General features: G+C 40.6%; 1 protein-coding gene across 20 annotated transcripts in view; it reads left to right on the top strand.

Moving 5' to 3' along the window:
* The window catches only part of DUSP16 (dual specificity phosphatase 16), a 75939-nt gene that overhangs the window by 14849 nt on the left and 35609 nt on the right, over nucleotides 1-25481 (top strand). For 9 of the 20 annotated variants that reach the window (XM_056341880.1, XM_056341866.1, XM_056341877.1 and 6 more), the window contains exon 2: nucleotides 21402-21483. The exons of 2 other annotated variants lie outside the window; for them this stretch is intronic. The gene's annotated coding sequence lies outside the window, so the exon portion shown is untranslated. Of the gene's footprint in view, nucleotides 1-6096; nucleotides 6198-21401; nucleotides 21484-25481 lie in introns of those variants that run through there. 9 more of the 20 variants (XM_056341872.1, XM_056341881.1, XM_056341874.1 and 6 more) reach the window with 3 other exon arrangements.

The raw sequence follows: 25481 nt of genomic DNA, 5'->3' as shown, positions 1-25481 counted from the left end.
ATGGGCTGCAGGTGGATATCTTCTCCACCATGGACCTCCATGGGCTGCAGAGGCACAGCCAGCCTCACCATGGTTTTCACCATGGGCTGCAGAGGAATCTCTGCTCTTGTGCTTGGAGCACCTCCTGCCTCCTGCACTGACCCGGGTGGCTGCAGAGTTTTTGCTCTCACGTTCTCACTCCTCTCTGCTGCTGCAAATGTTGTGCAGATTTCTGCCCCCCCCACCTTCTTAAATATGTTCTCTCCAGGGTGCTACCGCCGTTGCTGTTGGGCTCAGCTTTGTCCAGTGCTGGGTCCATCTTGGAGCTGGCTGGCATTGGCTCTGTCTGACATGGGGGAAGCTCCTAGCAGCTTTTCACAGAAGCACCCCTGTAGCTCCCCCCTGCTGCCAAAACGTTGCTACGCAAACCCACTATGTGAGCAAATAGTTATAACTCAGTATTGGCATGCGTGGTCTGCGGTTCAGTTTTGGTTTTAAAAAAACCCCACAAAACCCCAAAACTTTAAAAATATGATAGAGGTCTGAAGGAAAAAAAAATTAAACCCCCTACTTAATATTATGCCTGGAACATGCCTGATATTGGAGTAGGTATCCAGTAGTAGCACATTTTTATGTATCTTTGCTTAACTAAATTACAAAGGACACTTAGAAAAAACTTCCTGTTACATCCACCAAAGTAAGGCGTTTCTACTGGGTGCTTAATGTTTGTCCCAACTGGTGATACTGCTTTTCAGTACAGTCAAACTATTCTCACTTAGCTGTTTATCACTTATTTAGCTGTTTTTTTCTGTTTATGTTGGCAAAGTGAGGATCTACAACTGTAACTTCCTCCTTGAAAGGTCTCTTCCTTTCAAATGTCAATTGTTATACATCAAAGCACAGCTGGACGAGTCTACCTATTGGTAGAAAATAGCATTACTTTTTTTTGGATAGGTGGAATGGGGTAGGCATCAAGTAAGTCAGCTGCTTTCAGACATGATGAAGGTAAAGTAATTAAACTCAACATATAACCACACCTTTCAGCTTCTCCACCAGCAGTAAAATAGACTTCTTTGAATTCAGAATTCTGCAGAATTTGTTCTGATTTATGTTTAAATGGTTAACTTGAAATGCAGCACTATCTCCTGATGTCTGTGGACAGAGCTGTGATCCTTCTGCTTTTACTCAAAATGGGGTTAAATTGAAATACAGTGGAAAAATATTTAGGCTTATCACTTTCTGGAGCTGAAGTTTCAAATGGTATTTCCAGTTTCAAAAGTTGTGTGGTATTAGGGTCAACTTCTGTCATTGTGAAAATACTAGAAAAGGGAGACATACGTAAGGAGCAGAACTGGAGAGAGAGAAAGAACAGGGAATAATGAAGAAGAAGAGGTATTGATCAGATGTTGGAAAAATATACCTGTATGAGCTAAACAAAGGGGAAAAAGAAGAAGAAAGTAGAGTCAACAGACACAAAAGATATTTTTAAAAAGGAATAAAGAAGTTCTGCATTAGTTGCGCATAAAAATGAGCCTTCTAAACCACAGAAAACATAGTTCTAATGTGACAACAGGATAAAATTGTTCCACTTTGGCTAGTAATACTAAGCTTGTAGTAGTAGATAACAAAGGAGTTATTTCCTGTGCATATGAGGAAAAGCCATTTGACAGGCTCTCTAAATGAAGTCTAACGACAAGTTGTAGGAAGTACAGGGAAAAGGTGTACCTTCCAGTAGGTTCATAGTAGTAAGTACTACTTGTGCATCTAGAAAATATCTTCTGAAGACTGTTAAACATTAATGACTTGTGTGTTTTGCCTTTCTGAATCTGTATTTGGTTTATAATTCATGTAACTGAAGATACCTATTAAAAACTAGAAATGCTGTATTGAAACATGCGATGCTGTTGAGAGAATAATATTGTGTGGGTTTGTGTATTTGATTTTTATCGCTAGGCATTTGCAAATATTTAAGAATGAGTTAATTTCAAAACATTGCACTATAGGCCATATCTTCATGTTGGAAATTTGTAAGGTTCAGAGACTTAAGCTTCAAACAGCATGCTTCTGAGTCCACATATGTCTTCCAGTGCAACTGAAGTGGTGGGAAGGAGGGGGGTAAATGATCTGTCTAAATACTTCTGTGTTGTGAGTTGCTATTTTTCTTCATGGTGTTAGTAATTTATTGATGGCTTTTTTAAAATCTGCTATATAAGTAGTTATTCTAGATGGAAGAGAAGCTTTTATTTTGATTTTTTTTTTTAAGTTGGCAAATTTTGTGTTTGCTTCTAGAATATGCCCTGTTCAAGAGGCTGATGTCCTCTAACTACGTTGCAGGTACAAATGTAGTAGCTTCCCCAGGCCCTTGCTGTTTGTCTTCTAACATTTTTGGGTTACTTGATATGCTGCTCTTGGTGTGAGTGCTTTGTAAGTACAACTAGTCAGTACCACAAGGAGCTTTAACCTAAGTACACAAAGAAGAACAGTAGTCTAAAGGCTATTGACAAAGTGTCTTTTTCCAGCTGTGCTAGTAGAAAAGGTTACGAGTCCAGCTGCTTGACACAGCCCCTCTGCCTCTAGCTGCTGCCCTAACTCTGCTGCTTAGAGTAGTTTTTATGACTGTTCATCCTTCGCTTGAGGTCAAGCCAGAGAATGAACTCACAAGTAGCCTGTTCTGCTGTTTGAGCTAACCTGTTTGTGTTTGAAGCAGACCAGAAATCCCTTGTGCTGTTTGCTCCGTAAGCTCTAGGTGGTTGTTTGCTCCGTGCCAACCTTACATTACCTGCCTTTTTGACACATAGACAAACCTCAGAAGTAAGATATTCTATAGACTATCCTCTCCTTTCTTCTGCATTCTGCCCAACTTGCTATTACCCTTCTTGTCCAAAAGAAACAGGTTCATTAGCAGTAAAAACGAAACGGGAAAACATTAGTGTGGATTCACTGAAACTGGTAGAGCACTCTCAAGTTAGTACAACGCAGCGTACATTTCTATGACAGGTAACGCCAAATGCTCACAAGTACTGTGATTCTTTTCTTGTCTTCCCAGCCACCATCACTGCAAAGTCACTCCTTTAATGGCTCTGAAGATCCCACAGTGAGCTAGAGCCAGGAACCAGAAATGGCTGAAAATTGTTTGGATGTGGTTTATTTATGTGTTTGTTTATTCAGCTTGTTTGTATGGTTAGTTTGTGACTGATTTAGCAATTTGAGTCGGCTCACTGAATTAACATGTGAGCTGGCTTGAGGGACATGGTCGGTGTCTGGTAGCCCTGACCTAGTTTGTTTTAGGCTGGTGTGGAGTGTACCCCCTCAGGCTGCCCTGCTGGTTGGGTGCTTGCTGTGTGTGAAGCTCTGAAACAGCAGTTCTTGGAGAAGCCAGAAGTATGATGGGCTCTGCCTCCTGTTCACATGTCTGCCTGTTGAGGGGGTAGGAATGAGCTTCGTGGTTTGGTAGCCAGGCATGCGGCAGCAAAAGAATTCCCTCTTGTCCCAGAGACCTGTCTTTTGCCCTTGTTTGGGGGTTTCCTATGCACTTGACCCACAAGCCAAGTCTTGAGTTGGAGTTGCCTGTGTCCTTCAGTGCAGGTAAGCCTGTTTTTTCCATCATTTTCCAGATGAAGGGAATCACTGAAACTCAGAGGAACTCCTTTTCAAGTTCATCTTCTGCAGAGGCAGCAAGAAGTGTATTCATTGTGTGGATTTACCCACTGGACACTAAGGCTGGAACCATCAATTCAAGCTAAAAAATTGCTTGCTTCTTTGTTTGCTGCTATGTATTCACATTGGGCTTGCCTTGGCTTCCCAGAGCTCCAGGAGCTTTGTGCTCCATTGGAAGCTGTTGGTTGTCTGCCACCTGACAAGTTTAGAGCTTGAGTTTCTGTCAGGATGCTTTTTCTTTTAAACAGTGGCAGGACATATACATAGTGTGTGTGTGTTTGTGTTTTTCTATACATACACCCACGCAGAAACTATGTATCTATAAATACGTGAACATACACGTGTGTATATATACATGCATACCCTGTCCAAAGCAGCTTACATCTTATAATGCTTTCATTCAAAGTGATTTCTTAATGTTTTATATGATAAGAAAAGCAATTAATTAGCAAAGTGAAACAGCCTTGCAGATAAGCCTTCTTGAGCTCTGTCGAAGTATAATGAATTGAGAAGATCTGAGTACCTGGTCTTCATGGAACACTTTGTATGTAGTTTTAGTGGTTATCACTATCTGAAGTAAGCAGATAAATTTTGTGCATTTGGTAGCTTATGGTGTATCTGTTTGAATATACCTGTGATTTCTGATCATTACTTGGTCTTTCAAAGGAAATTGAAATGAAAACCTCATCTCTTTCTAATGAAAGCTTGGAAGCATTTCTTTTATATCTTATTTGGTAAAATGAAAAATCTCTGTTCTGCTTTGAGAATGGATGACTAGTAATGTCTATTTATTTTTTTACCCTGTCTGATTTTTTTCCCCTTTTTCTGCTTATATTTATTTAAATGATACTAGTGCCTTCAGAGTTGTCAAATGAAACTCTCATTTTCCTTGCTTGTTAATTGCTTGTGTCATCTCTGCCCGCTGCTCTGGGGGAGGTGTTGATTAAACCTACAGCTCAATTTAGTACTCACATTCCTCTTCAGCAGGTGTTTCTGACTTGTTTTTAATCATAACACTGGTTTTTTGTACACTTTCAATCTCAAAATGATTTGGGTTTTTGGAGTGTTCTTTACATTTAATTTGAGTAATTAGTATGCTGATACCAGCATCATCTTCTTGGGGGGCTGCCTAGAGTAAAAGGGTTCTGCTGGTTCAGCTGGAGCTCTGCAGAGCTCCTGTTGCTTGCCGTATGGCTGCTTGCAATGTCATCCACACTGGAAGAGGTAGTGTTGGAGGAGATCGTGTATAGGGCAGATGGGAATCCAGAGCATCCTGCTGATGAAATTGCTGTCCCTACATCATGTCAGTGCTAGTCTTGTTACTGGTGGCATTCTGTTACCTGAGGGCTTTTGTCATTTAAGGAAGAGACTTTTTTTTTTTTTTTCTTCTATTTTCCCCCTCCCCAGACCATGCAGACTGAGTTCTGCTGACTTGTGTCAAATTTGCATGTGGGTTTGTGCAAACAAGTCAACTCAAGTAGCCTGTCTGTTGACACAGCTCTGCCATTCAGGTGCAAAGCTAAAGAATAAACCTAAAAATTAGTTAATTTCCAGTAACTTTGTCCAATATTGTTTCTGTCAATAGAGACAACAATTTGTCTCCCCCCCCGAGTGTTTTTTCCATCTTCTCAATGGTGGAGTCTGTGCATGTGGTTGTAAATACTATGTTTATCTTAAATTTTAGATTCTTTGGAATTTCTTGTTATAAACTACAAAATGGACTTTCTAGTAAATCTACATAAAGTTCCTTGAAAAAATTGAGTTGACATCCTCAAAGACGCATGGGCAAATATAGTGGTGGGTTTGGGTCATGGAGAAGGGTTGTTTGGCATCCTCCCTCATTTCTTGCCTTATGCTCCTTTATGTCTATTGTCAGGTCTGCCAGAGGTTCTGGGTGGAATTTAAATAAGTTTTTCTAGTACTGAAGTTCACTGATCTTTGCTTTTTTGTGGTGTTTTTTTCCCTCTTTTTCTGTCCCCTATGGCGTGTTTTACAAACACTTTGTACCTATGCTAGAATAGCTGGCTTTAATGAGCATTACGTATTTCTGTTTTCTGCTCAGCCCTTGCATTCTTTAATTCCCTCATAAATCTTGAAGACATAGTGACTTACTGTTAGTTTTTTTTTTTTTTTCTTTTCTTCTTTTGATATGTCAGTCCTTACAGCAGATCATCTTAGTCCATCTCGAACTTATCTTTTGCCAGTATCCTGTGTGTGGGAGGCTCTTGCAAAGAAACCTATTTTTGCTTTCTCAGCTATTATTATCTAGTTGCTAGTATCAAATTTAATTACACCCTTCCATTTTTGTGTGCCAGGACTTATGATTTTTATTATTGTTTTGATACTTTTTCCAATTTGATACTCTTTGCTCTTCTAAACCTTTTTTTTTTTTTTCTCCTGTCTGCTGTCACTTATGCTGCTTTCTGTTTCTTTACCCAGGCTTGGATTCACATTTTTCTGGGATATGCTCATTTGGCCTGTGTAACCTCATGAAAATGTTGCCATTTGAACATAATGACTCTTTTCTTCCCTGGCTTCCTGTTCCCTTTCCTTGTGAAGTGGTATGTATACCTTCCGCAACTTTCAGACTCAGCTGGGAGCTAAACATGCAGCTTTTAATTTCCTCTCTCTTCTTGAATTGAGGATCTTGTGGACCGGTGTTGTTTTCATCACCACTTCTGAAACATAACGGCGTGGTACTAGTTTTGGTAGGATTCCTTCCATGAGTGTGATGAACTCGTTTGTGTTGTGGCCATTGTCATTTAGCAGTGAGCTAATGCAAACAGAGAACTGGCTTGCTGACAGCACTAAGCTCACTCAAGTGAGGAGCAGATGAAAAGCTTAGTTTCTTATTTCCAGGTAAAGAACAAGCACGGAATGGGAAATATCCCATGGCATGTCCTGCTGTGGTTCAAAGGCTAAATTCAAATGTAGATTCTCCTTCAAATTAAATTCCTCTTGCGTTTGGCATCGTATTCCCCTTTCTTCTCTAAACAGAACTGACTTTCCCCCCTCTTCCACAGTAACTGTGTGATTCCTTGTTTAGTTTGCAAGAGCTCTGATGTTTTCCTGAATTAAAGATGCCAGTGTTTTAGTGATTTCTTTCTCCTTCCTGTATTTGCTGCCCTCCTCCCAACACCTACATACAGACTGTTTTGGGGGTTTATTTGTTTTTATTGTCCCCTAGGAAAAGACTTTTCCTCATCACTCTTCATGGCAACTTGTGGTTCCTCATATACAAGGTGCTTCAGTTGACTTCAGATGTAATGCCAGTGCCATTTTACCAACTGAAGGAGTAAGGAAGGCTGGACCGATAGTATAGTGTGCTCTCTGCTTCGGTAACAGCTGTCTTCCCTTCATATGGGAGTGTGATTCTCTAAATTCCTTCCTGATAGGTTTCCATTTTGAAATACATTCTGTCTAGAATGACATGGCATATCTGCAAGCATAAAATTGTTATGAAACACTAAGCACAGAGAACTTGTTATCAAAATACTTGTTCCTTCATTTTTTTTGGTTAAGGTCACTGTTGTGAAATGGAATGATTAAGAAGTATTACTCCAGAAATAGAGAAAAGGTATTGGTGATTGCATCTTTTTTCTGCAAAAACCAGTGCTGTCTTGAGACCCAGTTACTCAAAACCAAGTTGTAATGAAAATATACTAAAATCTTCAGCTTTAGCTTGGTTGTATCAAATACTTGGTAGAACTCCAAAGTGGTAAATAACTCAGTTATTTTCTTTTTGGAGTCCTAATCTTGTTTGCTTTGGCATCTAAAACCAAAGTCGCAGCTTATTTTTACTTAATACACACTTTTTTTAGAGTATCCCTTCCATGCAGTAATGCAGATATTTATTACAGAACTCAGGAGGCCGTTCACGGACCGTGGACTGTGCTGTGTTTGGTGGTCCCAGAGGCGGAGAGGAGTGTTGTTTCACCTAGGCAATTCTGGTTGGCATAATCATCTTAGTACTGATGCCAAAGTCCTTGTAGACTTTGTGGCAAAGTAGTGAGGTGTTGAGGCAGTGTTGGGAAGGAGTGTGAGATGGGTGAGGGTCTCATACTCTCTCCTATGGCTTAAGAAGAAAATAAAGATGGATCTGGTCAAAGGAGCAGGTCTGGAAAAGTACATTTGCTGCAGTGTTCTGCGTAGGTGTGAGCAGCATAGTCAAAGCCAAAGGAAATGCTACTGTGCTACCAGCTAAAAGATATCATGTGCCTAGGTGAGTGTTTTTCGTCCATCTATGTTGTTTAAATTCTCTTAATATCAAGTGGAAAAATGGGCAGGGTACAACTCTAGCTTCTCTGCGGAGAAATCCTTCATGAGATGAAGTAAGTTGATGGGAAGGGGGAGTGCAAAAGGGGACCCTCTTGGCTGTAGCAGATTTTTTAGTTCCTTCAGGAGGGTACTAGAAATTACTTAAACATGCAATGACTTGATTTGTAGGTGAAGCCATTAGCTTGTGATGCATTTTTCTAGATTGGCCATCAGTTAATTGTGTTTTCTTTCTGTCACTTTTTATTGCAATGTGTGGTGGTTAAAATTCAGAAGAAATCGTAGTAACATCGTAAGTTGCATGTCTTTTCTATTACTTCTGTTAACAGCAAGAATTTATTTTTGTTGATGGCTGCTAACAGTTGGCATGCGTAAGATGACATCTTCGAAGTAAGTCTTAAGCAAACAAAACCACCTTTCTTCTGTAACTTCTGGTGTTAATTCCTGTCTTTCTGCTTTTTCTCTTGAGACTGTGTTACAAGCAGTGGTTGTTTCTTTCATGTATGATTAGGTTTGCTATGGAGGTTTTAACACAGCTAAGTTTTAAGACAGCAGTCTAAGACCAGGTTAGGTGTCAAAGTGATGGGTTTACACATGGTGGTTCCTGACCATCCCCAAAACATAGTTCATGTAGACTTGTTTCTGATCCAGGAGGACATATCCCTTTGACCACCGTCGTTACTGTGTTCTCTGTGATCTTGGTGAAGTGCTACACATGAACTTTGTGAAGTAGTGCATGTGTGTTAAATTGAGATTTGCTTTCAGACCTTTCAGGGTGTTTGTTTGTTTGGGGTGTTTTTTTAGGAAGCTCAAAGCCACAACAAATTGGCAGGTTTTCTGATTGCATTTTCAGATCTGGCTGTCTTTAAAAGGCCCATCAGGTGCTAATACGTAATGCTGGGTTTTCAGTGTACTGTTTGTATAGGATGCTACAAATTCATGTATCACTCTTAGTGTGGCTGTCAACCTCAAACAGTTTAGCTATGTTATAGTTTTATAATGGATTAAGTAAATTTTCTCTGGATTCAAAAATTTAAATCGAAATGCAGTTGATCATGATGATAATATAAATATGGTAACAAAATTACAAGACCTTCCGCTTAATCTCTTGTTCTTTATGACTTACTTGAAACCTGTAAAGCATAACAGGTCACCTGGAGTTGCTCTTCTCCTTCAAAATTATTTAACTTTAAGGTTTTCTTAATTGTGAGATAATCGGAAGATGCCTATCTCAGTAAACCTGATGGCAGTGTTACCTCCAGGCTCTTTGCACATTGGCTGCTCTCCTTGTGATGTTCTGAATGCTTCTGCCGTGGTGGATGCAACACACCATTCCTGCTTGGGGCATCAGTAGTCTAGAGATGGATTTTGCAAGTTTGTCTGTGTCTGAAGCTATTGGCAATCTAATTGCTGGATTCAGACATGGAACTTGCTCCTTACAAAAGCTTTCTTGTGAGTAAACCTGAATACATTTTAATGTCTGAAAAGAGCAAGGGTGGGTGGGGTATCATGGGAATTGCCTTTAGCCTTGCTAGATGGATAGACAGTCTGTGAAAGGCCCCAGGAGGATTTGATTGTGCCTTTAAAAATACTAAAAGAAGGTACTGATATTTAGATTCTTAGTTAGTCTGGTCTTCTGTGATCATTTATTCCTAAAAAGAAACATGAATTCTAAGTCAGTAAATCATTTACTTGATGTCAGTTGTTCACCAAAAGAATGTTGGTTATGACTATGGTTTTGTCAAAATCAACAAGTGCTAAAAGATACTTACCTGGGCTATTCAGTGGCTTGTCTGGAAGCCACTGTTTTAAGTCATGGCAGTTACATACAGCAGTAGGTGCAAAATGCAGTGAAGGAGTGGGCCATTTTATTGCACATCTCTATCTTTGTGGAGTGGTGATAGTGCAAGTGTGTTTTTCAGATGTGCTTCTTGGAGCTGGTGAGCTTTGTCTGTTCGCTCCTTTCAGAAGAAACACCTCTAATGCCTTTAAGTAGCTAATGCAGAAAAGGACCATGCTTTTCTGTGGTTACAAGCTCAGGTGCTGGTAGTAAAGGTATTTCCATGGGTAGGCAAGGAAGGCAAGTGATGTTCCTGGGTAGATCTGTACCACTTAAATTGCTGTCTGGAGTGGGGCAGTTTTCCTTGGGAGTCCTCTTTGCATTTATGAGGGCCAAGTACAGCAAGAAAAATTTTCTTCCCTGCTGTTTTCCTCATTCCAATGTACCTGAAGCAGAGAAACCATCGCTCCAAAGTTGTCATTAAGCTTCCTAAGAATACTTTTATTAATTGTAATTGTCTGTACAGTATAGTTTGACAAGATTAACAAAGCAGGGAGAGTACTTCCTACTGTTAGGCTTAAAGTTTTTCTTTTAATGACAGAGTTCTTTGGATTTGGCATGGTCTGTCTGCTGCAAGCTTCTGAATTGCAAACAGCAATGACCTGGCAAGCAGCACAGCACTGGTAAGAGGATACTTGGGCCAAGGACTCATAGCCAAGCTCTTCCCTTTTTGCATAACATTTTCTTTAATGGGAATGCAAAGCAGATGGGATCGTGGGTAAATAATTACTCCTCAGTTGAGTGAGTACCACCCTGAGGAAGGTGCTTATGTAAGGAATATCCCTGTTGTGCCATGTAAGAACAAGGACGCTGTGCTGAGACTGTGTGAGCAATCATCATGCTGGTGCTTTCTCATATTTGACTCTACAGACTTGTGCTGAAAGGAGTCATTAACTTAAATTTTACCTTAAATACACCAAAAAACTATGGCAACCTAGCACAAGGGGCAACAGTGCCCTTTGAACTGTGCCAGGGGCTTTGGATCTTTAGACCCAGGCAGCAGGCACCATCTGTTAGTACCAGTGGAGCAGGAGTTCTTCATGGACAAGTCCCCCTTTCCCATCCAGGCGCCTGCTTTGTTTAAAGCCAAAGGTATATCAGCTCCTGGGGACAGCTGTAGATTTTATGGATCAATAGTGTGTGGCTGGGTTCATCTTTTTGGGGCACTAATGTATTTTTCCTCTTCTTCAGTTATTCCAGCATACTTCTAACTCAGTTCTGTATACAGACTGTGCCTGCTGTCTGCAACAACTTCTCTGTGCTGGTGGTGAGATTATTTTCCATTCCTTATGCTATCTGTATGTCTGAGCTGAAGTCATAACACAAGCTTAAAAGATTGCCTTCTTGCTCTGATGTTTGGTACTGTAATGGCACATGGTTCTGCCTGCAATTGCAGAACAAATTATTCTGGATACGGCAGTGAGGGTGACAGTGCAGCTTGAGATCCTCAGCGTAGTCCATCTGCCCTATACTATGGAGTGCCGTGGGGAAAGTATTTAGCCTGGGTATGGAAAGCTCTGTAGCCATGTCATGGGGAGATTCTGCAGAAATAACCCTTCTTTATATCAAGTCTAGTTTAAGCACTGATTTGATTTGGTTTGATTCAGAGTTAGCTCGTGAGTCTTAGAGTTACGCATCTCCTGCACAGTGTCTGTCCCTGCATCGAAGCATGCATGGAATATCAGGAGAATTTAGCTGCCAAACGCATTAAAAAAAAATAAAAATCCCTGCAGCATCTTGTTTTTTGACTGAAGTTCAGACATATGGCCGTAGGCATACCAATAGGCATACCTTTGATGCCAGGTGGTCTGCCTGCCAAACTTAAAGCTGGTTCTCAAGATCTTATGTGGTTATGCTTTCAACAGAGTGCCAGCAAGCAGAACCTTGCAAAGCTGTACTTTGAGCTGATGGTGAGAACAAGATTAGGAAGAATGCTTTAGTCCTGGATAGGCGTTGTAGCTACAAGTAGACTAGATAAATTTTCTTCTAGATCTAAGCCATAGTGTTTTATTTATTTTGCCTGCTCCAAAGCATAAGATAAATTAAAATTTAGATGTTCTAAAAAATTATTTGGATTTGTGCTTGATTTTACGCAGCTCCCAGGTTATGAATCGTTTGATTTTGGACGTGCGCCCTAGGCATTTACTGTTCTAGCTTGAGCCTTTTGGTGTGGCTGCAGAGGAGGAAGCCTGAAGGGGGTGGGAGGAGTGCTTCTCCTTCCCCGCTTTCCTGGTGACCTCCGCTTCTGTGGTTGCGTTCAACTCTTTTCCTGCACATTTTGACCTGTGCTATAATCCTATCAGGGAGGGCAGTTGCAGTCAGGGATGAAGTCTTTTCTGGAAAAGATTTCTTGCCTAGGTCTGCACATCTGAAACACTTTTCGCATTCATTGGCAGAAATCGGCTTCTCTCAGGTGTGTTTTTGCCATGACTTCTAGTACTCCATTGCCATGATATCTAGTACTCCACCAGGGTCAGTCCTTTCATGCCGCTCAGAGATCCCGTGGAGAGCCTAGCTGCATACACCACTGTAGGTGGCAAACTAGCTACATAACTTTTCTTTGCAATCCAAATAAAATTAAAAACCAAAGGAGAGAGCCCCAGGTAACAAACACATCAGCTACATCTATCACTGTCATGACTTTGTGAAGGCAAATATGTCTAATCTCACCTGCTGTCTTTGTCACTGATACCTTTAAATCAATTTGGAACTGAAGGAAAAGAAAATTTGTTTTACTTTAAAAGGGCTAAATTATCATCTCCTCATAGCATTGTAGAATGAAACTTCTAGTTCTATAATTTTGAGTAATGCAGTACGGTTTTAGTTGTAGCTGGAAATTGTCCAAGTTTTTCAGTAATCTGAAAAGTACTTTTAAGGAAACTATAATTTTTGTATGTGGTTGTGTTTTGTTTTGTTATGTAGTGGGTTTTGGTTTGGGGTTGGGTTTTTTTGGTTGGTTCCCCTCCCCCCCCCCCAAAAAAAAAAAAACCCAAAAAAACCCCAAGTACAAACTTCAGACAGGGTGTAAGAAAGGTTTTTAAAGGAGGGTTTTTTTTGCGTGATGTTCCCTGCCCTCGCCCTCCCCGAGTTTAAACTCATTAGTTTGGGGAAGACAGGCAAGGTTTCAAGAACACAAACCCCACTTAAAACTTTAAACAAAAGCAGCTAATATAAAGCTAAATCTAGGTCAAGTTTGAGTTAATCATAATAAACAATTTGATAATCCAGAGAAGTTTGTTTATGGGAAAAATGTACCACGAATCTAGTAACTCCGTGATGACTCCAGGATTTTCTTGTTTTGGTATTAACTCCAAGAATTTGGGGAATGGGTATCTTTTAGGTTTCTTTCTGTCTTTTATCACACATTTTCAGTGGTGTGTCTTCAGCCAGACAGTTTCCATGAGGAATATGATTCATTGGGTAATTTATGACATACTTCGGGATGTGCTTTGGACTTCTTATTTTCCTGTTTGGGAAGAGGGACAGGCTGGATGTGGAGATGTTTTGGAAGCCTTAGCTTTGTTTCTGTGTCACAGTTTGGTTCTGTTTCATGTCTGTGTATGTGAGGAAGGGCTTGTGCATTCTGGAGTTCATGCCCTCCCTCTTCTTATCGCTCCACATTAACTGGTCTGATAAAAGATGTCACCTCTCCCTGCAAGACTTGCCTTTCCTGTATCCTTGGGCATTTGCAGATACAGCAGTAATAGTGGGATTAGTTGGATATGCAGTTCTTGTGAACGACATCTGTATGTTTTCTTTCATAGAGTGTAGCTAGAATTTCATGTGGTGCTGGAAATGACCATGAGATAATGTGTCTTTTCCTGAGACAGAGCAGGATGCTTTTCTAACCACGTTAAGGATTCAGACAATAGTCTTGTTCTATGGATGTATGATACAGGTTTGAACATACTGACATGGTAGTTTAAAACAAACAAGCAAACAAAAACCCCCAAGTAAAAATATTAGTACCAGTTGGAAAACACGGCGTTGTGAATAAGAGAATGATAGAGTCTGGGCTAGTATTATATCTTTCGTAGTGTATCCCCAAGAGAAATGCTTTAGCAGCATATAAATGGTCACCCTTTTTTCCTCTTTTCCTTCTATTCCAGATGAGTGTTTGTGAGCTAGAGTGTCTGTGGTGGCTGCTGCAGTGGGAAACATAGATTAGCTGGTTAAGATGCACACAATGTTAAGTATAGATACTTAGTGACAAGCATAAACATGAGTTAAATGGTGAGAATTAGGATCATTAAGAACGAGCTTGCAGGTGGCAATTTTCCAAGAGTGACCTGTTTTTTTTTTACCTACCGTTGTATTCTTAGATGGCTTTCCTTTACTCCCATTGGAGATTAGTTGGTGCCCTCAGGTGCAGAGAGCAGCCTCACAAAAGGCTGATCTGGCCCATCTGAGAGGATGAGAGGAAGAGCGGTGGGGGTGAGGTAGGGTGGCACCTCAGTCGGCCTCCCACTGACAGCCAAGAAGTGGAAGGGGCTAATAACTGCTTTTAAAATCTCTCCTTTATTGTTTTCAGTTGTAAGTTTCCCATTCAGGCAAAACAAGCAGCAGTGGTGGTTCAAAGAGCTGCTTCACTTGGGTCTAGTGATGCTTGCAAAAGGCTGCTGCTGGGTCCAAGGCTCATATGAAGTTTTGTATCTAGACAAGCTTACAATATCCTTGTGCTTCACAAGCTATTGTCTTTGCTAACATGCTTAAAAACCCTGCAGCAAGCTTTGTGTCAGAAATAATAATGAAAAGATACCTTCCTTGAAAATCAAAAGTTATGCAGACAGATTAGCTTCTGTATGTGAGTGTGCTTTAGTTTTCTTGGGGTGGCTGCATAGGAGGCATTTCTGAATAAAGTTCCAATTCTGTGGGATGCTTTGCATCCTCAAGGGTTAGCTGAATTTGAGTAGAATACAGGGGCATCTAGAATTTCTTTCAATTGGGTAAGGATGGGGAAGTATCACAGAATGGTTTGGGTTGGAAGGGACCTTTAAAGATCATCTAGTACGATGCCCTTTCTGCATCTTTCCCTAGACTAGGTTGCTCAAAGCCCCAGCCAACGTGACCTGAAATGCTTTCAATAATGGGGCACCCACAGCTTCTCTGGGTAACCTGTTCCAGTGTCTCACCACCCTTGTCGGAAAAAAAAAAAATAAAAAAAAATTAATTCTTCCTTATGTCCAGACTAAACCTACCTTCTTTCAGTTTAAAATCATTGTCCCTTGTCATGTCACTGCAGGCCCAGGTAAAAAGTCTGTCCCCATCTTTCTTACAAGCCCCCTTTAAGTATGGAAGGGTGGATTGAGTTAGTGAAGAACACCTGTTTCCCACACCTTTTAATGGGCAGTACTCTTCTGGATGTGTCTAATGAAGGTGAGGCCTAAAACAGCAACCTGAATATGACCACATATTCTCTAAACTTGTAGTCAGTAAAGTTAGAAAAAAAAAAGGGGCGGGGGGAAACCCTCAGACTGTGCAGTATTTGACGGGAAGCCAGTGTAACTCCCTTGAAATCGGAGTGGCATGCCTGAGTCAGTGAAGTATGAGCTAAGAATCTGGCAGAAGGCTTTTGCACAAAGGAAGGCTGAGAGAGTCTCTCAGGAAGCCTGTATGCTGCTAAATGTGGCATGTTTGAACATGAGACTGACATCATTGTGAGTTCATAGTGGTGAAGGAACAAAGTATCAGCCACAAATTAGACTGACCTATTTTTTAAGTCACTTCTGAAAACTTAATAGCACAGTGTGTTGCTTGTGCAAGCTGTTTATTTCTATCCCAACCCCTGACTACTTCATTTAAAGTGCGGGTTAACCCTCTAAACCATTGGAGGACTTGTTCAGGAAGGGGTGTGTGTGTGTGTGTGTTTGAGGGGTGCTACAGACTTCCTTCCTTGGCTTTTTTTTCCACTCTGACCTCAATCTTCACATAAAGGAAGTGATTAAGGACCACCCATCGTATACCTTTATCCTTCAGGATCGGTTTCCTGGAGGTAAAAACCTCAGGATCGCGTACCAAACCCTGACTCCTTTCTAAGGGTTGCTCACATGCAGACTGCAAGTCTGTCTGAAAATGATCAGAACACTTGCCAGTGGTATCAACAGAAATTTATGTATAGTTTGTAAGTTATTATAAAAGTAATCAGTATTATTTATCTATGTGTTCATGATCATTGACAAATAACTGGTGTTTCTTTCATTTCTGGATACCTAAGAAATACAAGGAACTTGCAGTTTGCAGATGATACGCTTCTTCCCAAGTATTTTAGTTGGCTCTGCATGCACTGAAGTTGATCCATTTGGTTGATATATTACTTCAGTTATTGCAGAAGTATATTGAGCTTTCCTAGCTTGGGATTACTTTGACAGCAATCAGTGCCTTTCTGGTTGCTTTTAAAAGGACTGTGTAAAACAGAGCACCTCTACAAATTCTGGAGAAATAAAAAATCTTGTGTATAGATTTGTACACAGCTGTGCCTGCATGTAAGCATACTTCAAACAGGATAATACAAATGTAATTTAAAGGAATATGTTTTGTTTCTCTTTGCTATTAAAAATTCTGTTAGAAGCCCAGCTAGATTGCTACAGAACATTTCTTGTTGACCCTGATCTTTGACTAAGGCACATACCAGATAATAACAGAACTTACTCCCTCAGTTCACTATTGTGTGTTTTTGCTCTTGAAACTTTAAAAAAATCTCATCTTGCAAACTAGATGTAATGGCGGTGACATTTTGTCAGTGGTTCTTAAGGGTAATTAATACATTTTGTGGTTATGTCACTCTTCTTCCTTTACTTAAATGGTAATAGTGATGTAAGAGGCACAGCTGGGGAATGTAAGTCACCCTCTGCTCTCTCCTTCCATTGTAAAGATACATACAGCTTTTCTCTCCAGCCACGTAGTTACCATGCCAGAAGTGTGGCTTTGGCACCACTGCAGGTCTTGTATAACATGATTCATATTGAAAGAAACAGTTGGGATCCTTTGGGAAAGGTGTACCAGGGCATGTTACCTGGAGCGTAGCTCAGTGAGATACTCAGTGACTTCTGCTTTTGTTCCTGAACTGGGGCCCTGATGGTACCATCTTGACAATTAAACCAAAATTTGAAAGCGGTTTTAATAAGTAGGTCATCAGGATTACCTTTGTGGGTACAAATGAGGCAGGAAAACATGTTCTGTTCCCAGTGTGTGAGCTATCAGGAGTCCTACATCACAGTAAGAGATGTGGGTCCCAATCCTCTGGATCTAGGAGTTTGTCAGTTTATTTTCTGGGCTTCATCTGCAGTTCTGCAGTCACTCCATGTTATAGCTGAACCCCTTCCTACCCTGCACAGCCCAGAACAGGAGACCTCTTAACAGGATTTTTGCAACTGTTTAATTTCTGGGAAGAGCTAACTACTTTAATTATTTCACATTAATTGGGAGCCTTTGCCGTAAATCATATACCTCTGTTTCCTTCTCTTACCCTACCTCGAGATAGTGGAGCTGTATCACATTTGTGAACTCACTGTTTTCCACCATCTATTCTGTTTCCTTGCCGTATAGATGTCATTTAAGGGGAAACACAATTAAACTTAACTGCTTTTCTGAGTAGGACTGAGCTTGCATATATGTAATGTCAATGTTTTATTTGGCCCAGCATCCTTTCTGAAGGTGCTTCTATGTGCTTTTATCACTATGTAGCATACAGTGCTCATAATATTAATTTTGAGTGTGCAGACAATTTTCTAAATGAGTTTGATAATAGGTCTAATTAACACTTCTTAAATATTTTTTTAAAACTTCTAGATGTTTCTCTGTACCACTGACAGGACATGAATGCCGTGCACTACAGCACTATATTTTCAGACACAAGCAGGAAGAAAAAAAGTATTAATGTTGACAGTGTAATAAAAAAAAAAAAAAGAAAAAAAAAGAAAAATTCCTTCCAAACTTTCTCATGCCCTGATCTGAAGGGGTTGAATGTGCATGTTGCCTTCCGGGATAACTGGTGTCATTTCCTCAAATGGGTGAAAGACCAGAACATTTTAACCCACAGCATACCATACCATGGAAGCAGTTTACATCTCTCTGTTCTTAAGGGAATTGACTCACAGTGATCTTTAGTCATTCAATTTAATTTGAGAGAAGACTCATTAAAAAGTCTGTTGCAAGAAATTCACCCCTGCCTTGCCCAGAAGCTATTCTGATTTATTTCCCTAATAAAATTACCATCATTATCCTCTGCCTTTAATCCATCCTGGTTCTTGTATGAAGGCTTCAGATCCACCTTCTGTTTTCATCATACAGTGACCACACAGCAGATCAGAGTTGCGCTTTTTTTTTTTTCCTTAAATTTTTGGCTCCTTACTTGCAGGCCCATATTATTTGAACGTCTCCCCCTTAAAGTCTCTCACTAGGCAAAAGGCCTTAAACTTAAAGGCTAAGCATTGTCTGAAGAGTCTGAGGTCGCATTTTATCTTCTTTCGTGGGAAGCCTTTTAAAGAAGTAGTACAGACTATTACAACAGCTGTGCTGGATGTTTATTTAGTGCTTACTCTTCAGAGCACTCCTCCTTTTAATCTGTTTCTCAGCAAAAAAGATGACCATGTAAAATACAAAAGCCACTCTTTCTGCTGGTCTACAGAGCTGCAGAACACTGTCAGGTGATTCGGGATGTGCCGATCGTGTAGTAGGTGGAAACCTTGGTGTCATGTAAGAGGCTGCTGTAAAGCAGTCTTATTCTACTAAGAGTAAGGATATGCTGGAGTTTCAACAGCTTGAGGATTTCTAAAGTATCTCAGCGTTTTGAGGTTTTCCCTCTTTGTACTTTGAATGGAAAGCTAAAATGCAGTTGCTGGTGGAGACTAGCAGGCATGGATTTTGCCAGTTGTCACAATTAAATGATGAAACTTCACCATTTGGTGTACAGGAACCCAAGAGCACTCATGATGTGTTTTGTAAGGATAGGCAACTGTCCTCTGGTTTTGATTTGGTTTGTGTTTCTTATGTTACATGCTGTGGCTTTGGGTTGGATCTCTTTACACTTGGATTACATAGGTAAGTTGTAAAATTACTTCATAGTAAATTTTATAAATTTTATGCCAGATACTTCATACATCATTAGATTTTTAGGGAAGGACAGGATTAAACTTTTAGGAAAGGAGAGGTAGGTACATCCTTAGAAGGATGCTGTCATGCTTGACTGCTTAGTCTCTCCCGGGCTTCTAGCTTGCTTGATGCACCAGAGCTGGTAGCTGTGGGAGGAAGGCACTGTGTGACCTGACTGGTTGGATTCGTTTAGCTGCAGTTTAGGGAAGGCCCTGAGCAAGAAAAGAGAAAAAAAGGCTTCCATTTGTAATTCTGGAGAATAGAAGAAAGTATTTAAGTAAGGCCTGGAGGACTTCTTATTTGCCAGAAGTAAGTAAAAAGGCAAGTTTATATCCTTTTGTAATTCACCCTAATTGAAAGGATGTATATTTCTTTTCTAAAAGTCAGCAGAAAAATCCTGGCCTCTTAATGATGAAAGACTTTCTTTTAAAAAAAATTTCTCCTAAGCACAAATAGCTGAAGTTTCCACTTTAAACTTGGGTGGCTCTTTCATATTTCACTTAATGGTAATACGGTATCGTTTCTCTCCCTCCCCCTTGTTACCACCAAGGCTAAAAAGGAGGAGGGGGGATATAAAATGTTTCCGAAAATTACAGGAAACGTCTGTTCCTTTAACAGCATTGCCAGGGAATTTCCAAATGCGCTGAATGCTTATGGCTGAACTTGCAGCAGCTCACTCTCCAGTCGTGAGTGGATCCTGTTCTAAAAATGTGACACCTCCTTCCAGTAAATGATGTTGAAATTAAGTATATGCTTTATTTCTCATCTGCTCTTCAGCAGAATTGATTGCATCCAGTGGTGAAATGAGGGCTTTTGGGACCTGCGTTAAGCACCTGATTTACTTCTGTTCACTAAAGTGGGAAAAATAGTATATAGTTTCCTGACGTGGTAGCTAGTTTATTTGTAAGGACTTTGGAGAGGTGTGGATGGCAGGCATTAGTGAATGCGAAGACTGCATGACACTTCAGAAACTGCACGTGAAGCACTAAGGAACAGAAAGGGAGATGCTTTTTGTCCCAATACTTTGTTTGCTTGGACTGTCACAAGGTGGTCTCTGATCATAGGGTCTTATCCCTAGGCAGAACCTAATCGGTGTTAAACACTAGGTTAGCTTTCATTTCCAGGGATGAGATTAGAAAAGGGGATAGTGACAAACACGATGAGTAGGATGAGCTTTCTTTTTGTCCTCTGTTGCCTTCTGCGGGGCTTCTGCCACTGAGCTAGAGGAAGGAGCAAGGGTGACCTGCAGAGCCTCTGCCAGGGGCTCGGAAGGTTATCTGCCAGACAGAGCAGGCAGGGGGAGAAACAGCCCTGCCACAATCTTCAACAGAACTTCTCGTCCATCTCTGCCCTGCTGCCCTGGCGTAGGTACGCCATGTGCTAATGATGGGCAAGCGAGGGGATCTGCAGCCTGGGACCTCCCGGGGACAAATGTGCGGGTGCCAGTAAAGGTGTCCGTCCCAGTGAGCAGTGTTCTGGGCACAAAATCTTTAATCGTCTGTCTGAAAGACTCTACCCCACGGTCTGCTGGTGGTGTTTGCGAGGCTTATAGAGCAGTTGCCTCAAGGCAGAGAGGTGATTCCTGTAGCTCCTTTCCTTGCAGCGTGACGTGCGTTTTGAATCTGTTCACCGGCTGTCGTAATGTGTTCAACCCTCTGCTGCGATGGCTCTTCATGGTTGTCATGTCATTTACTACATGGTTTGGAGCCACTCCTGGGTTTCGTAATGAGGCAGTGCTTGGCAGTAATTTATTATCGTGGGTTATATTACAGTGATTAAGTGGAGCTGTCATCTCTTGATAGTCATGATTTGAATCTTGGTTTTAGCTGCCCAGGAAACGGTTTGGAATTGACACTAATGTGTTTATTTTTACTTCCTCCTGTAAAGGTTATAATTTAATGCATTCTTGTAGGAACAGCAGGTGCTTCGTACAGAAGTTGTACGGGTATGACTGTATGTGATGATTGGTGATGCCAGTATTACCAGTTTCCAGTGTTGGCCTGTTTAGTGTGTGGGGAGGTGGGATTATTTATCCGAGATGTTCTGTTTCATTAGTCTTAGTCCATGCAATATATAGCTGTAATCAGACTTCCTTAATGGCGGCCTCCTATATTAACAGATACTGAACAAGTGTTTTTGAATTCATGCAAATGCATCACCCGTGAATGCTAGTTACAGATTAGTTTTCTGGCAGGGAGATGTGTCAAATTGTGTATAAGGCTATTGTTGGTCGGGGTTCTTGTTTGTTTGTTGTTTTTTGAAGCATCTCCAACCTTTTTTCTTTTTAAAGATAGTGGAGAAACTCGCTGTTTGGGTTTTGGTGTTTTTTTTTCCTATCAGTATAGCATAACTTTCTATTTCAGACCCTTTACAAGTAAATGGATGCTAGTGTTTATTAAGTCTCTTCTCACCTAGGTTTTCACGTGTTTGGGGGAGTTTTACAGCAAATGACTGCACTGAAAGTGTGAAATCCGTTTTCTAGGTTGGTGGGGGTTTTTTTTTTGGTCTTTTAATAAGGATTTTATTTTATTTTTTTTTTTTTAATTTTTCCTATGCTTAGGTATTTCCCTCTGCTGGCCTTTGTATGTGGACCACCCTCCCTCTGTCCTGTTCAGCCCATTTAGATTCGGAGTTAAATGTAGGTGAGTAATTGTTTTTTGACATGAAACAATAATGAATATGTATCAAAGTACTCCAGAGTTTTCAGTTGCTTTGACTTGGAAGTCATAGAGAGAATGATCTTTTAAAAACCCATTGACACTTTTCCTGGTTGTCTAGTTTACCAGGCAACAGAAAACTAAAAATGTTATGTATTATAGTATTTTTTGGAGTGGATTAGGTAAGCTTTCATTCTGGATGTCACAGAACTATATGCTGTGAACCTGAAGTGAAAAAGTGTGTTTTGAAACGGAAAGAAGCTCCCTGCTTGTATGGGTGGAGAAGGGAGTCCCCAGGTGAAGTCACTGAGCTGTTGAATAGAGTGATATAACACATTAACAGCGTGTTCTAATGCTTCCCATGAGCTCACATTCTATCAGTCAGGTTTCCCTGCTATAATACATAAAAAGTTTATTGTTTTACAGTGAATGTCAAAGAGGTTGGCTTCTTGGTAAATGCAAGTGATGCTAATCCATCATACTGGTTACAGTTGGTGATGGTGCATGGATGATATTTGCAAGAACGTTGCACATATTTGAGGGCTGTGTTGAGTAGGTCAGCAAAATGGTTTTGGTGGTGTATTTTTTGGTTTGGTTTTGGTAGTAGAAGAAGTTATTTCAAAGACCACTATTTGTATAAAAAGCAGTATCTTGTTATCTAATTGGAAGGTCCATCCATCTAGCTTTGTCCAGTTGTCTTAGAGTGCTGGTGGTAAAAGTGTTGCTAGGCAGTAGGTGTAGAAGTAGAATGAGCTTAAAAATTTGAACTGGAGGGGGTTTATTATGCAGCTTATTCTCATGAGAAGTTGATTATCTTTCTGATTCTTTCTCTCTCCATGTTTCAGTTTTCAGATTGCTGAGCACAGTGAAGTGGGGTGACTTTCCTTTAGAACTACTAATCAAAACTGAGTATTCAAGTAGGATGAAGGGCAATAGGGTACTGAACAGAAAATTCTCCATCTATTTTTTTTTCAATGAATTACATTTGCCTTTCTTATGAATATACAGCATGTAATCTAAAATGCATGTGGCTGCTGTTTCTACAACAAAGAGAAGATTATATCCACTTTGACTACATATACAGATCTAAAGTACAGATGCACTGAAAGTAGGAGAGGAGGGAGCAGCCATTCTGATCATACAGAATAAGCAAAGGAAAGCAGGGTGAAATTCTTAAAACTGCTTCTCTTCTAAGAACATGGTATGGAAGTGACATTTAAGAAGTAAAAAAAAGAAAACCCCAAAAAACTATGTGTTTCTGTTTGAGTAACTTCCTTGCTGCTCTCTACTTGCACCAAAGTGGTGTGTGCTCGGGAGGGTGAGGGAAAGTCTGTGTTCTTCAACCCCCGCCAACCAGTGTGAGGAAATGATGTGCTTATGAGATGATGACAGAATCTTCTGAAAAGCCAAAAGACACCCTCATTCCCCTCACTGAGCAGCACAAGCCCTTGTTAAGAGCTGCTCTTTTAAATCACAAGCATTTGTGATCTCAACTCCCGTGCTCTCTGCACAGTGGCAGGTAAGAGGTAGGCTGCTTGTCACCTCATCTACATTTTTGTCCCAGACCTTATGCTTTTGTTACACAGTTGTTGAACTCTGGAGTTTATTGGCTTGCTTGCTGAGTTCAAACAAGTACAGCCATTCCTCACTTTCACTTAGAAGTCTTATTTCCCCTTATGCTCTGCAGATCCTGTGTTTCTCACTACTGATGAGCAGCAACTTGAGCAGGGATTGGCCTGCCCTCGCCTTGCTTTCCTTAATTGTCACTCAGTCTCTAGTAGCACAGGTTACAAGCACCTGTCCAGAACTTTTATTTCCATCTTTCTGAGGCTGGTGAGGGAATGCTCTAGCTGTCATAGATGTTTTGGGGGAAAAAAAATCGTGCAGGAGTGGGAATTCACCCTGCGATCAGGAGTTCCTCTCTGGTGCAGGAATTTGTGTAGGCTTGTTTGTCGAGTGTCACGTGTGGCTGTGGTGATAGGGACTGCTGCTGCTGGTGTTGGCACTGGCTCTGGAACCACAGGCAGCTCTCAGCTCAGTAACACTGAAGCCAAATACTCCTTTGAAAACAGTGGATGTGCCAGCAGCGGCATGTGCCCTGCAGTTTAGAATCTCCTACCTTTGTGTTTTGATTCAGCTTTTGGGTTTCTTTTTTATGCTTGTGTCCATCTTGAGAAACATGAAAGGGAATCTGTCTGCAGGGTGGATAGTATTTTTCTCATATGTGCATGTGTTTGCTTCTAGAAAGCAGAAAAATACATGTTTTTTAAAAAAATCATATCTTTCAGGTGACTCAAGCTCAGTATGCAAAAGCTGCCCTTCAGGACCTTCTAATGTTCAGATGCTGTAAAGTTATTTTGTTGGCATTTTGCCATGCAGCAGTGACGTATGTGGGAGTATTGCTGTAGGCACCTGACGAAGCAGGCATTAGTGACGTCGGGAACAAAATTGCTGAGCATTTATGACACCAAGGTTCAGCTTCAAGGTTATCTACTTATGTGAGGCACAAGTCTTTCAGAGATTGTGGCAAGGCTTCTGGAAGCTCTCAGATAGTTCCTTAACCGAGGTAGAATTAGGGCGTTGTTCTGAGAGTTTTTAAAATACATTCTTACTACATCTGCCTCTTTAAAAATAGTTGCTATCGCATGAGCCAAAGCCTGAGATAACTCAAACAAGTGTCCTGCTGTGATGTGAGGGAATTGCCTGGAGTCAAAGCGGTAGAAGTAGGCATTAGGAGTGCATACAAAATGTGAGTTGTTTTGACTAAGGAATCAAACACACAACTTAAGTGCCAGGTTTCCAGTTATGTGGTTGCCTGCTTCACTCCATCTGAGCCATTTGGGATGGGAACAGGAATCCCTGAGGCAGAGAGGTCATGTAGTTCTGTGGCAGCATTACATGTACATATTGGAGATCCACTGTTGTTTCTGTGGAAGGTAGTAGGGGTTTTGTTGTTTTTGTTCTTTAAATAATATGGAGAAACTGTAAAGGTACTGGGAAAGTGTGGAACAGATATTTTTAGTTTTACAGCAAGTTAAGTTTAATTTTCTTCTTTGAAAGTGGTAACAAGCAGTTCCACATGTTGCAGTCCACCTACAAGGAGGAAGAAGCCATGCAGTATTACTGCTGTGTGTGTGAATGACTTCATGCAGTATTCTCATGGCTTGATTACGGATCACTTGTCCATAATCCCGATTTCAGTGTAGAACATCCTGTGACTAAGATGGCTTCCTAGCTTGAAGATCAGCAACGTAATTGAGGTTTAGCTTTTTCCAAACTATGATTAGAAAAGAAACAGGTATTTCAACACCTTGTAGTAGCTAAATTACAAGAGCAGTCACTAGGAATGGGAGGAGGGTTCTGGTGTTTACCTAAAGCAGGAGGCTACCAGTTTCTCTTGTTTAGGTGGGTCCCAAAGTCTGATAGTACCAGAAACAGAAAGAATTAAAACAACCCGAAAATCTATACTTGATAAAAATGTTGTTCCTCCCCTGCCCATTGGAGCTGTTCCTGTCAAAACAGGACTTCAATCACAATAACTTGAGGTGACATTGCTGTTAAGTTTATTACTTTCAAGCCATGAGCAGAATGCTTTCAGAAACTTAACGTGTAGATATATGTTAAAGGTAGAACTGTTATTTGAAAGAATTCTTGACTGGTAGCCCACTTGCCTTATGTTCTTTACATGCTATTTGCCCAGTCACCATATACAAGTGGTTTGAGTTCTTTTTGAGAATCTTCTGAAACAAACTTCTATCATACGAGAGTTTGAGGCAGTGAGCAGTAAGTATTTAGAAGATAAGAAATATACCCAAACTGAAAATGGCAAATTAAAGATTACATATTGTTTTAATGGCCTCTGTTTTAGAGTTCTGTGGTTTCTCAACTGCTTGGACTTTTAAGTCAGCAATTTACCCATCAAAACAGACTGTCTAGTTCACGAACAAACTGTCTAGCTTGCAAAGGAGCTAGAGCCAATTCCC

The sequence above is a fragment of the Falco biarmicus genome, chromosome 5 (assembly GCF_023638135.1).
Source record: "Falco biarmicus isolate bFalBia1 chromosome 5, bFalBia1.pri, whole genome shotgun sequence".
NCBI lineage: Eukaryota > Metazoa > Chordata > Aves > Falconiformes > Falconidae > Falco > Falco biarmicus.
This window is presented reverse-complemented; position numbering and strand designations above follow the sequence as displayed.